Raw genomic sequence first — 14,763 nt, forward strand, 5'->3', positions numbered from 1 at the left:
CAATTTATACAAATGGAATGGAAAGGAAAACCCTAGCACAGCAATTCGACATAGTAAACATAACCTTAGCAATTCTTCTAGATAAACAGAGCATGGAAAGAAAAGCTCTAGCATATAATTCTACTCGGCATAGCAAAATCCGAAAGCAAGGAAACGAAAACCCTAAGTTCGCAGCAACTCCTACCACAGGTGAGTAGTACTTACCCTTGTTCTTGCACTTACAACCGACGAAATGGTTCTAGGGTTCAGAGGAGGTGAAGATCTCGGCGATCCCTTCCTATCCGCGTGTTCTACTTGACAAGGTGGTCGCAGATTTGTGGATGCCCGTCGGAAAGAGCCTCTCGCCGGCCGTCGAAGTGAAGCCCTAGCACCGTCGCCCCTTTTCGCCCGAGAGAGGAGACTGCCACCGCGAGGGAGAAGGGAGGGAAATTAGGTTTAGGGAAAATAATATCTCCAAATTCCCCTAACTTATCCCTTTTATAACTCTCGGTATTTCTATCATCTATTACTACTTAAATTTATTCCGCTCTCTAATTGTTTACGAAACACTTGCGGAACAGTTGGATAGCTGGATTCAGTTAAGGTTGGGTTCGGTCCGAGGTTTCCGGTTCGAATCTTGGCTTGAACATTATTTTTGTCAAAACTTCTTTCGTTTTGTAAAAATATCAAACGACTTCCAAAAATTGCGTAAAAATATTCTAAAAATTTCTAAAAATCTCTAGAATATTTATATAGCATTTCTAAGTATTAATAAGGACTTTTAGAACTTGAAATAGGGAAAATTGGATTGTTATAATCCCCCATACCTTATAAAAAGTTCGTCCTCGAACTTAGAATAGTTCTGGATATTTCTGTCTCATACTGTCCTCACGCTCCCAAGTGACTTACTCGTGCTTCTGATTCTACCAGATGACCTTCACTAGTGGTACTTCTTTATTCCTTAGTCTCTTAACTTCTCTGTCCACTATCTATGTAGGTCTGCTCTCATAGCTAAGATCCTCCTGAATCTGCACTGATTGAGGCTCAATCACTTAGCTAGGGTCATGGAGACACTTCTTTAGCATGGAGACATGAAATACATTATGTATTGCCGACATGTCTTGTGGTAAGTTTAGCTTGTAAACTACTTTCCCAATCCTCTCTATGATCAGGTAAGGTCCTACGTAGAGAGGACTTAATTTGCCCTTCTTGCCAAATCTCATCACTCCCTTCATAGGAGCGACCTTGAGAAAGACTGGATCTCCTACTTGGAATTCCAGTGGCTACGGCGTGTGTCAGCATAACTCTTCTGTCTACTCTAGGCAGTCTCAATTCTCTGTCTGATTTTTTGGATAACCTGAGTGGTCTCATCTATCATCTCAGTCTGGATGCCCAGCTCTACTTCCATTTCTTTTCTCTCACCTGCTTCTTGCCAGCAAATATGTGATCTACACTTCCTGCCATACAACGCCTCGTATGGTGCCATCTTGATGGTGGCCTGATAGCTGTTGTTGTAGGCAAATTTAGCTAAGCACATATACTTGCACCAACTTCCCTTGAAATTTAGTGCACAAGCCCTGAGAATATCTTCTAAGATCTGATTTACTCGCTCTGTCTATCCATTAGTCTGAGGATGGAAGGTTGTGCTGAACTTGAGTTTGGTGCCTAGTGCAGTTTGAACACACTCCCAAAAGTGAGAGGTGAAGCACCCATCTCTATCAGAAACAATAGATTTAGGAACTCCATGAAGTCTGATCACTTCCTTGACGTACATTTGTGCCAACTGCTCTATAGGGTGGGATACTTTGATGGCTAGAAAATGAGAAGACTTAGTCAATCTGTCCACTACTACCCATATTGCGTCATATCCATTTGTAGTTCTTGGAAGACCTGTTATGAAGTCCATGGATATGTCTTCCCACTTCCACTCTGGTATTGGAAGAGGTTGTAACATTCCTCCTGGTCTCTGGTGTTCTGCTTTGACTCTCTGGCATGTCAGGCAGGTACTGACATATTTAGCTGTAACGACCCGCCTTCTACTACTAGGCTGTAAGGCCGATCACTACAGTTATGCTGTGCTAACTGTGCGGAAAACTGATCGAATTTAAATTTTTGTTGCTAACTGATAACCATTCTTGGTTCTACATGTGCTGAAGGATGTAATCTAAGGGATACAAGGTGTGTCCTACATCCCCTATGGACTAGAAGCTGATCTACTAAGTTTCTTGGTCGAAACTGAACTTCTCAATCGATTCAGACTGAACTGGATTGATTGCTCTCTTTTGGATCGATCCATGGATCGATCCAGACTGCTACTGTGCTCGGGTGATAATCTGGATCGATCGATTGATCAATCCAGGCTCACCGATCGATCCAGCGTGCTTCTGTGCACGGGACTTTATTTGGGTCGATCGGCTGATCGATCCAACATAAGTCAATCGATCCAATGATCGATCAAAAACTTTTCTGTTCGCGAGGAATAGCTTGGATCGATCGACCGATCGATCCAGAAGCCTTCTGTTCGCGACAGAATGTGACTGGATCAATCGACTGATCGATCCAGAAGCCTTCCATTCGCGGAATCAGCCCTCAATCGATCCATGGATCGATCGAGGACCCCTGATCGATTTGTGGATCGATCGGAGTTTCTGATTTCGCACTGAAACTCTGATTTCAGCACTAGTTCGTGCCAAAATCTCACACAACAATTATACAATGCATGGAAAACATTCTAATATCTACTAACTAGCATTCTAACATGACATAGTGCAAGGTTTATTAATTCATAGCATTTAAACCACTAGAAATGCATAAAAGTGTCTTAAGAAAAGAAACTAAGTTCTTAATTTGCTAAACCCCCTAAGGATCTTCATTCCAGGTTCCTGCCACACACACCATCTCTGCATTGACCACCAGCTTCCTCTAGTTCATCTTCCCTTTACCTTTATCTGCAGTATAAGGAAAAGAAAGTATCTATAAGCTTTCGCTTAGTAAGAAACCATCTACTCACAAAAACATGCATACGATAAGTTCATGCTTTGAAAGATGCTGATTGAAAACATAATGGAGAGTGCTAGGCATGGCATACTATCATGCAAGACATAAAAACCAAGAGCTACTCAAGGCAATAACTGAAGTATCAACAAGAAAGAACTAAACTGAAGCATAGTTGAGATAACTAAAGCTGAACTAAAACTGATTTCAAAACATAATCATATAACTGATTGTGAGTTTGGAAAGCTATTACCATAATAGATCAAAATATATAATCATACTGCTAATGGGCTCGGCAACTGTACATGCTGTGCGCGCATCCTTAACTAGACCCGGGGTTGTAAATCCCGAATTTAGCAAGGTTCACTAGGTTATCTAAACCTAGGGACCGACTATGGGAGCCCAGCCCAAGTGCCCCTACTGAAAGTAAAATACTGGACCATAGCTAACTAATTTATCTTGCTTTTACTAGGTTATCTGAACCTAGAGGCGACTATGGGTGCCCACCCATTGGACTGTAGTCCCATATATGCTGTAGCAAGACTAACTAAGCTATTTTAAATGCTTCCATTGCATTTACTGAGCTATTAAAAGTGCCTACGGTAGCACTTTACTGAGCTAAGCATTTTATCGAACACTTAGTGTGCTCCAACTCTCCCCGATATTAGGGAGATCACCTCTAGGCACCCGACATCGTCTAGAATCTCCAACTGAAAGGAGAAAACGTGTCTGGCCCATCTAGAGGTGCTCAACTAGATCCCTAAATCTGCGAGGGTTAAATACACACTATGCGTCGAAAAATCTACATATGGCTAAATTAAAAGCATTCTATCGTACGAAAAGCTACTTATACTGCAGGTGAGTGGTTTCTTACTTCGTACGCTAATTTCCTTACAACTCTATTCGCTAGAATTCCGGTGGAGACGATCCTTTCGACAATCTCCTCGCTCCAACGCGTTCTTCTCGCGGAGGGGAACGTTCTTGAGCTGGAATTGTTGCCGGAAGGTGCTCTTAGGGCCCTAGGGAGAGAACCCTAGGGTTGGCGCCGAGAGGAAGAAGGAGAAGGAGAGGGGGCGGCGTGTAAGGTGAGGTCTCGGTGGAGAGTTCCCGAACCAAAGAATAAACCAAACCCACTCATGTTTTCTATTTATATTAAGTGGGTATTTCGGCCCAACTCTAATATAAATATTATTGATTCCCTCTTCTTTCAGCACACCCCTGCTGGGGCTCCTGGCTAGCCGGATTCACTTAAGTCTCGGCTCGGCTAGAGGCCATGGGTTCAATTCCCGCGAAGGCTGTTTTACGCTTATATTTATTTTTGCTACTTCCGCTACTCTAAAAATTCCGAAAAAATATCTAAAAATTCCAGAAAAATCATACAATATTTCTAATATAGTTTTGAGAATTTTCGGGTGTTACAATCCCCATACCTTATAAAAAGTTCATCCTCAAACTTAGAATAATTCTGGGTACTTCTGTCTCATGCTAGCTTCTGTCTCCCAAGTTGCCTCTTCTGCTGTGTGACTGTGCCAAATAACCTTGACTAATGGTACTTCCTTGTTCCGCAATTTCTTAACTGCTCGGTCTATTATCTGAATAGGCCGACTGTCGTAGCTGAGGTCTTCGCAGATCTGTACCGACTGGGGCTCAATCACCTGGGTGGCATCTGGGCTATACTTCTTCAGCATAGAGACATGAAATACGTTGTGGACAGCTGGCATTTCCTGGGGTAGCTCTAGCTCATATGCTACCTTGCCCATTCTTCTGCTGATAAGGTATGTTCCTACATATCTGGGACTTAGCTTGCCCTTCTTCCCAAAACGCATTACTCCCTTCATGGGAGCTACTCTGAGGAACACTGAATCCCTAACTGAAAACTCTAAGGGTCTGCGCCGTGTATCAGCATAGCTTTTCTGGCGACTCTGAGCTGTCTCTATCCTCTGGCGGATCTTCTGTATAGCTGCTGTGGTATCTGCTACTAGATCTGTCTGAAGTTCTAGTTCTTTCTGTTCACCACTCTCATACCAGCAGATTGGAGATCTACACCTCCGCCCATAGAGAGCCTCGTAAGGTGCCATACCGATAGTGGCCTGATAGCTGTTGTTGTATGCAAATTCTGCTAGACTCAGATATTTGCACCAACTTCCTTTGAAATCTAGGGCACATGCTCGGAGCATATCTTCGAGTACCTGATTTACTCGCTCCGTCTGTCCATCTGTCTGAGGATGGAAAGCTGTGTTGAACTTTAGTTTCGTGCCCAAAGCTGACTGTACACACTCCCAGAAGTGTGATGTGAACCTACTGTCTCTGTCTGAAATAATGGTTCGTGGGACTCCATGTAATCTAACGATCTCCTTGAGATATAACTGAGCTAGCTGTTCCATGGAGTAGGATATCCTGATAGCTAAGAAGTGGGCTGATTTAGTCAACCTGTCGACTATTACCCAGATGGTATCGAAACCATTCGTGGTTCTGGGTAATCCCACTATGAAGTCCATGGAAATATCCTCCCACTTCCATTCTGGAATCTGGATAGGCTGCAAAACTCCTCCTAGTCTCTGATGTTCTGCCTTAACCCTCTGACAGGTTAGGCAGGTGCTGACATAATGAGCGACGTCTCTCTTCATCCCAGGCCACCAAAAATATTTCTTCAAGTCCTGGTACATTTTGGTGGAGCCAGGATGCATCGCATAGGGAGTCTTGTGAGCCTCATCTAAAACCTTCTTTTTGAGTTCCTCCTGATCTGGAACACATAGCCTGTCACCAAAATACAACACCCCGCTATCTGATATTCTGAACTCTCCACTTTCTGATTCTGCTAAACCTTGCTTGATTCTCTGAATTTCAGGATCCTGCTCCTGAGTTGTCTGGATGTCACCAAGGAAGGTAGACTCTAACGTCACAGTAGAGAGCTGTCCGACTATGAGTTCGAGACCGAAATCTGAGATCTCCTTCTGTAGGGGCGGTGGCATAGCTGCTAGAGATAACAGGGTAGCGCTGGACTTTCTGCTAAGGGCGTCTGCTACCCTATTTTCTTTTCCTGGGTGGTAGAGGATGTCTATGTCGTAATCTTTGACCAGCTCTAGCCATCTGCGCTATCGCATATTCAGATCCTTTTGAGTGAAGAAGTACTTCAGACTCTGATGATCTGTATACACTCTACACTGAGCTCCATACAAGTAATGTCTCCAAACCTTGAGAGCGAACACTACTGCTGCAAGCTCGAGGTCATGAGTGGGGTAATTCATCTCATAATCCTTGAGTTGTCTGGAGGCGTAGGCGATCACCTTGCCATTTTGCATCAGCACTGCTCCTAATCACAACTTAGAGGCATCACTATAAATGTCGAAGTTGTCTGTGTTTTCTGGTAAAGCTAGAATAGGAGCACTGGTCAATCTCCTTTTGAGCTCGCTGAAGATGTTCTCGTAGTCCTCTGTCCACTGAAATTTTCTGTTCTTTCTGGTAAGAGCTGTCAGTGGGGAGGCTATCCTGGAGAAGTCCTCTACGAATTTCCTGTAGTAACCTGCTAATCCCAGAAAGCTTCTGATCTCACTAGCGTTCTTGGGTCTTTTCCAGTTGCTCACAGCTTCTATCTTACTGGGGTCTACCATGATACCATCCTTTGAAACGATGTGACCCAGGAAGGACACCTGATTTAACCAAAATTCACATTTTGTGAACTTGGCGTACAGCTGATTCTGCTGAAGGGTCTGCAATATTGTTCTTAGGTGCTCTGCATGTTCTTCCTGAGTTCTGGAATAAATAAGAATGTCATCGATGAACACGATAACAAACTCATCTAAATATTCCCTGAATACCCTGTTCATGAGGTCCATGAAAGTAGCTGGAGCATTTGTCACGCCAAAGGGCATGACTACGAACTCGGAATGTCCGTATCTGGTTCTGAATGCTGTCTTGGGTATATCCCCTTCTTTAACCTTCACCTGATGATAACCTGATCTGAGGTCTATTTTAGAGAATACTGCTGCTCCCTTTAGCTGATCAAACAGGTCATCTATTCTGGGAAGAGGATACCTGTTCTTGATCGTAACTTGGTTCAGTGCCCGGTAATCTATACACAGGCGCATGCTCCCGTCCTTCTTCTTCACGAACAGTACAGGCGCTCCCCATGGTGAGTGACTAGGGCGTATGAAGCATTTGTCAAGCAGCTCCTGTAATTTCTCATGAAGTTCTTTCAGTTCTGCTGGAGCCATGCGATAAGGCGCTTTGGAGATTGGATTGGTACCGGGAATGAGCTCTATCTCAAATTCAATCTCCCTGTCTGGTGCTAATCCTGGTAACTCTTCAGGGAAGACTGCTGGGTAGTCACATACGACTCGGACCTCTGCTAGCTGTTGGTCCTTGTCCTGACTGGTACTGACTACGTGTGCTAAAAATCTCGTACACCCTGAATCCATCAACCTCTGTGCCTTCATAGCTGAGAGAAACTTCTTGGCCTTTCTCCTGGGTTCTCCGACGAATTCGAACTGTGCTTCTGCTTCAGGTTGGAATATGACTTTTTGCTTACGACACTCGATGGAGGCACCGTATTTGATTAAGAAATCCATCCCGAAGATGACATCATAGTCAGTCATATTTAGCACTATCAGATCACAAAAGAGCTCTCTGTCTGCTATGATGACTGGCACTGCTCTGAGCCAGTGCGTGGACGCCATAATTTCTCCTGAAGGTAACGTCGTCAGGAACAGACTACTGAGTACCTCTGGAGGAATTGCTAACTTCTCAGCAAATGCCCTGGATATATATGAATGGGTTGCCCCAGTATCGAATAAGACAGTTGTATTTTGCTGTAAAATACTAATCTGACCTGTGACAACTGTCGAGGCATTTGCTACGTCCTCTCTGGTGAGTGAGTAGATCCTCACATTGGTCGTAGCTGGAGGGGCTTCTAATCTACCCTGGCTGATGTGTGGACCATCTAAAGCGGCCTGCATCTGATGCAACTGTGCTGGCTTGGCTTCATACTGGATCGACTGTGGTGGAGGAAAGCTAGCCTTGTTCGAACACTGCTTGGCCATGTGCCCTTCCTGTCCGCATTCAAAGCATCCTCGTGTGCCCTTGTGACAAACCCCAGGGTGGAATTTCCCACAAGTAGCACATTTTAGATAACTGGGCTGCTTGCTAACTGGCCCTCCTTTTGGGTTCCAGTTAGAGCCGTGGGAGCTGTGGCCCTGCTGTTTCTGAGTACCTGAGCCTCCTTGACCTTTGGATTCTGAGAAAACTTGCTTCTGCTGCTTGATACTGTTCTGGTAGTGCTCAGTGGTCAGGGCGCTACTGACTAGTTCTTCGGTGGTTTACGGCCTGTGAATGCCGCCAGCCACGTTCATTGCTATTTCCAGCCTCAGCATCTTGAGCATCAACCGGACTCGTTCTTTCTCTGTGCTGACTAGTGCAGGGCATAGACGAGCCAATCTATTGAATTTCTTCACGGCTTCCTCAACTGATAGGTTGCCCTGACGAAACTCAGTGAACTCGTCGTAGTGGCGGTTTGTGACCCGCATGTGAAAGAACTCCTCAAAGAATTCCTTCTCGAAATCGGCCCATGTCATCTGATTTACTGGGCGCTTCGCTCTGATTCTCTCCCACCACATGCGTGCATCTCCTGTCAAGCAGAAGGAGACACACTTCACCTTCTCGTGTTCTGGCCAGTCCAGAAGCTCCATCGTACTCTCCAGTGTTTTGAACCAGGCTTGAGCATCCCATGGTTCACTGCTGCCTGAGAAATTCTCTGGCTTGACTCTCTGCCACTGGATCAGATAGGCTTCTTTCTGCGTTCCTGCTGCTGGGGCTACTGGTGCTGCAGGCTGGACTGGTGGAACCTCTAAGACCACTGGTGTCGCTAAATTAGGCTCCGGGGTGATAGTGGGAGTGTTCTGCTGACTAGCCTTTAAGGTGGCTATTTCCTGTTGCTGTTCAGCTAACTGCTGCTGTAACTGAGCCACTAGTGCTGTAAGGTCTGGGGGAGGCACTGAACTGCCTGCCTCATGCTGGGGCTCAGTGGCTGGTGCCCTCCTAGCTGGGCGTCCTCGTGTCATTTCTAAAGACATTAAGGACTTACATAACTAACACAATCATGAGGGAGTGACTATTGTTATCATGTTAACTATTATCATAAACAAGCATGCTTTAGTTATATCTGAACATGAAAACGAGAAGCATAGAGAAAGTGAGAGATGTTCTTACTTGGAAGCTGCAGGTTCAATGCTGATGTGTGTGTAGGAAGTATGGAAACTTGGCTCTGATACCACTCTGTAACGACCCGCCTTCTACTACTAGGCTGTAAGGCCGATCACTACAGTTATGATGTTCTAACTGTGTGGAAAACTGATCGAATTTAAATTTTTGTTGCTAACTGATAACCATTCTTGGTTCTACATGTGCTGAAGGATGTAATCTAAGGGATACAAGGTGTGTCCTACATCCCCTATGGACTAGAAGCTGATCTGCTAAGTTTCTTGGTCGAAACTGAACTTCTCAATCGATTCAGACTGAACTGGATCGATTGCTCTCTTTTGGATCGATCCATGGATCGATCCAGACTGCTACTGTGCTCGGGTGATAATCTGGATCGATCGGCTGATCGATCCAGGCTCACCGATCGATCCAGTGATCGATCCAGCGTGCTTCTGTGCACGGGACTTTATTTGGGTCGATCGGCTGATCGATCTGACATAAGTCAATCGATCCAATGATCGATAAAAAACTTTTCTGTTCGCGAGGAATAGCTTGGATGGATTGACCGATCGATCCAGAAGCCTTCTGTTCGCGATAGAATGTGACTGGATCAATCGACTGATCGATCCAGAAGCCTTCCATTCGCGGAATCAGCCCTCAATCGATCCATGGATCGATCGAGGACCCCTGATCGATCTGTGGATCGATCGGAGTTTCTGATTTCGCACTGAAACTCTGATTTCAGCACTAGTTCGTGCAAAAATCTCACACAATAATTATACAATGCATGGAAAACATTCTAATATCTACTAACTAGCATTCTAACATGACATAGTGCAAGGTTTATTAATTCATAGCATTTAAACCACTAGAAATGCATAAAAGTGTCTTAAGAAAGAAACTAAGTTCTTAATTTGCTAAACCCCCTAAGGATCTTCATTCCAGGTTCTTGCCACACACACCATCTCTGCATTGACCACCAGCTTCCTCTAGTCCATCTTCCCTTTACCTTTATCTGCAGTATAAGGAAAAGAAAGTATCTATAAGCTTTCGCTTAGTAAGAAACCATCTACTCACAAAAACATGCATACGATAAGTTCATGCTTTGAAAGATGCTGATTGAAAACATAATGGAGAGTGCTAGGCATGGCATACTATCATGCAAGACATAAAAACCAAGAGCTACTCATGGCAATAACTGAAGTATCAACAAGAAAGAACTAAACTGAAGCATAGTTGAGATAACTAAAGCTGAAATAAAACTGATTTCAAAACATAATCAAATAACTGATTGTGAGTTTGGAAAGCTATTACCATAATAGATCAAAATACATAATCATACTGCTAATGGGCCTGGCAACTGTACATGCTGTGCGCGCATCCTTAACTAGACCCGGGGTTGCAAATCCCGAATTTAGCAAGGTTCACTAGGTTATCTAAACCTAGGGACCGACTATGGGAGCCCAGCCCAATGGATATATAATCCTGTACAGTGCCCCTACTGAAAGTAAAATACTGGATCATAGCTAACTAATTTATCTTGCTTTTACTAGGTTATCTGAACCTAGAGGCGACTATGGGTGCCCACCCATTGGACTGTAGTCCCATATATGCTGTAGCAAGACTAACTAAGCTATTTTAAATGCTTCCATTGCATTTACTGAGCTATTAAAAGTGCCTACGGTAGCACTTTACTGAGCTAAGCATTTTATCGAACACTTAGTGTGCTCCAACTCTCCCCTCTATTAGGGAGATCACCTCTAGGCACCCGACATCGTCTAGAATCTCCAACTGAAAGGAGAAAACGTGTCTGGCCCATCTAGAGGTGCTCAACTAGATCCCTAAATCTGTGAGGAGGGTTAAATACACACTATGCGTCGAAAAATCTACATATGGCTAAATTAAAAGCATTCTATCGTACGAAAAGCTACTTATACTGCAGGTGAGTTGTTTCTTACCTCGTACTCTAATTTCCTTACAACTCTATTCGCTAGAATTCCGGTGAAGACGATCCTTTCGACAATCTCCTCGCTTCAACGCGTTCTTCTCGCGGAGGGAAACGTTCTTGTGCTGGAATTGTTGCCGGAAGGTGCTCTTAGGGCCCTAGGGAGAGAACCCTAGGGTTGGCGCCGAGAGGAAGAAGGAGAAGGAGAGGGGGCGACGTGTAAGGTGAGGTCTCGGTGGAGAGTTCCCGAACCAAAGAATAAACCAAACCCACTCAAGTTTTCTATTTATATTAAGTGGGTATTTCGGCCCAACTCTAATATAAATATTATTGATTCCCTCTTCTTTCAGCACACCCCTGCTGGGGCTCCTCGCTAGCCGGATTCACTTAAGTCTCGGCTTGGCTAGAGGTCATGGGTTCAATTCCCGCGAAGGCCGTTTTACGCTTATATTTATTTTTGCTACTTCCGCTACTCTAAAAATTCCGGAAAAATATCTAAAAATTCCAGAAAAATCATACAATATTTCTAATATAGATTTGAGAATTTTCGGGTGTTAAATTAGCAACGTCTCTTTTGAGTCCATACCACCAGAACCTCTGTTTCACGTCTTGGTACATCTTGGTGGAACCAGGATGCATGGAGTAAGGGGTACTATGGGCTTCTTCTAAAATTTTCTTTCTCAACTCTTCATCATTGGGAACACAAAGGCAACAACCTTGATAAAGAATTCCACTGTCTGATACTCGAAACTCCGAATTGTCTTCTTCTTGAATCCCTTGCTTGATTTTCTGGATATCTGGATCTTCACTTTGCTTTCTCTGTATATCCTCAAGTAAGGTTGACTCTAAGGTCAATGCAGAGAGTTGCCCATAAATAATTTCCATTCCAAAATCTGTCAACTCCTTCTGCAGTGGCAGGGCTAATGATGACAAAGACATCAGGGATGCACTGGATTTCCAGCTTAGTGCATCTGCCACTTTGTTAGCTTTGCCTGGGTGGTAGAAGATTTCACAGTCATAGTCTTTGACCAACTCTAGCCACCTGCGTTGTCTCATGTTTAAGTCCTTCTGGGTGAAGAAGTACCTAAGACTCTGATGGTCTGTGAAGATTCTGCATTGAACGCCATACAAATAAAGTTGCCAGAGTTTTAGTGCAAAGACCACAGCTGCCAGCTCAAGATCATGAGTGGGGTAGTTCTTTTCATAATCTTTGAGTTGTCTGGAAGAATAAGCTATCACTTTTCCTTCCTGCATGAGTACAACTCCTAAGCCCATCTTGGAAGCATCACTGTAGATGTCAAAACTCTTGTCACTTTCTAGAATCGTCAGAATGGGAGCACTGGTCAGCCTCTTCTTTAACGCTTGGAAACTTTGCTCACATTTGTCTGACCATTCAAACTTCTTGTTCTTCCTAGTGAGGGATGTCAGTGGAGAGGCTATCCTGGAAAAGTCCTCCATAAATTTTCTGTAGTACCCAGATAAACCAAGGAAGCTTCTGATCTCACTGGCGTTCTTGGGTCTACTCCAGTTGTTGACCGCTTCTATTTTGGCGGGATCCACTTGGATACCTTCTTTAGAAATTATGTGACATAGAAACACCACCTGATCTAACCAGAACTCGCACTTTGAGAATTTATCATACAGCTGCTTTTGCAAAAGGGTCCGCAATACTATCCTCAAGTGCGTGTCATGCTCCTCTGGGGTTCTGGAATATACTAGAATATCGTCGATGAATACGATAACAAACTTGTCAAGGTATTCTCTGAATACTCTATTCATCAATTCCATGAAGACTGTAGGTGCATTAGTCACACCAAAAGGCATGACTATGAACTCATAGTGTCCGTATCTGGTCCTGAAAGTGGTTCTGGGTATATCGCTTTCCTTCACTTTCAACTGATGGTACCCAGAGCGTAGGTCTATCTTGGAGAACATTGTTGCCCCTTTCAATTGATCAAATAAGTTGTCGATTCTGGGCAGTGGGTACTTGTTCTTGATTGTCACTTGATTCAGAGCCCTATAATCTATGCACATCCGCATAGATCCATCTTTCTTCTTGACGAACAACACTAGAGCTCCCCATGGTGAATGACTAGGGCGGATGAAACCCTTGTCGAGCAGCTCCTGGAGTTGTTCTTATAGTTCTTTCAGCTTTGCTGAAGACATGCGGTATGGAGCTTTTGAAATTGGACCAGTATCAGGAACCAGTTCAATCTCAAACTCCAATTCTCGATTGGGAAGTAGTCCCGGTAGCTCTTCTGGGAATACCTCTGGATACTCACAGACTACCCGAACTTCCTCCTGCTTGGGTCTTTCTCGTTCTTCTGTACTCACAATGAATGCAAGAAAACCAGTACACCCCTTAGCTAACATCTGGTGAGCTGTGAGGGAAGAGAGGAACTTCTGGGTCTTCCTCTTCGGCACCCCTATGAACTCAAAGGATGGTTCACCTTCTGGACTAAAGATCACTTTCCTTCTACGGCAGTCCACTGAAGCACTGTACTTACTGAGGAAATCTATACCCAAAATGATATCGAAATCCTGCATGGCGAGGACTACCAGATTAACATATAGCTCTCGGTCTGTAATTCTGACTAGTACAGATCGAAGCCACTGGTTAGATTCCATGACTTCCCCGGAAGGTAGGGTTGTCAGAAACTTGGAGTTCATGCTTTCTGTAGGTACCTGTAATTCTTTAGCAAAGGGTACTGATACAAAAGAATGGGTCGCTCCAGTATCAAATAGTGCAGTAGCTAAATGCTGAAAAATAACTACTTGACCTGTTACAACCGTGGAGGCACTAGCAGCTTCCTCTTTAGTGAGGGAGAATACTCTGGCACTGGCTGGAACTGGTGGGGCTTCCAACCTTCCTTGACTGAGCTGAGGTCCTTCCAGAGTTGTAGGCATATAATGTAGCTGAGGCTTGCCCCCATATTGTATTGGTTGTGGCTGAAGTGCTTTGAGCTTGTTAGGGCATTCTTTAGCCATGTGTCCTTCCTGCCCACATGAATAACATCCCGTCTTACCCAAAAGATAGGCTCCTGGATGTGTTCTTCCACATTTAGGACAGGGAGGGAACTTGGTCTGCTTGTTTGCTGGTCCTCCCTTCTGGTTACCTCCTGAGTTCCACTGCTTTCTCTTGTGACCCTTGCCCTTCCAGTTCTATTTACTTGACTGGGATTTCTAGCTCCCCACTGTCTTGTCTTCGATCTTGACTGGCTTGTGTTGCGCTCGTTGTGCTTTGATGCTGTTTAGGTAATGCTCAGCAACTAATGCCCTACTGATCAACTCTTCACCAGTCTGGGGCCAGTGAGCTCCACTACTCACATTCAATGCTATCTGTGGTCTCAGCATTCTGAGCATCAGTCTGACTCACTCCTTCTCTGTACTGACCAGCTCTGGGTAGAGACGAGCCAGTCTGTTGAACTTCTTGGCTGCTTCTTCCACTTACAGGTCACCTTGTTTGAACTCTATAAATTCCTTATAGTGCTTGTTGGTGATCTGTAGGGGGAAGAACTCTTCATAAAACTCTGACTGAAAATCAGCCCAGCTCATCTGATTGGTTTCCCTCTTGGTCTTTATCCTCTCCCACCACATACGAGCATCTCCTAACAGGCAGAAAGAGGCGCACTTGACCTTCTCGACTTCTG

This window comes from Zingiber officinale, chromosome 11A (genome assembly GCF_018446385.1).
Source record: "Zingiber officinale cultivar Zhangliang chromosome 11A, Zo_v1.1, whole genome shotgun sequence".
NCBI classification, from domain to species: Eukaryota; Viridiplantae; Streptophyta; class Magnoliopsida; order Zingiberales; family Zingiberaceae; genus Zingiber; species Zingiber officinale.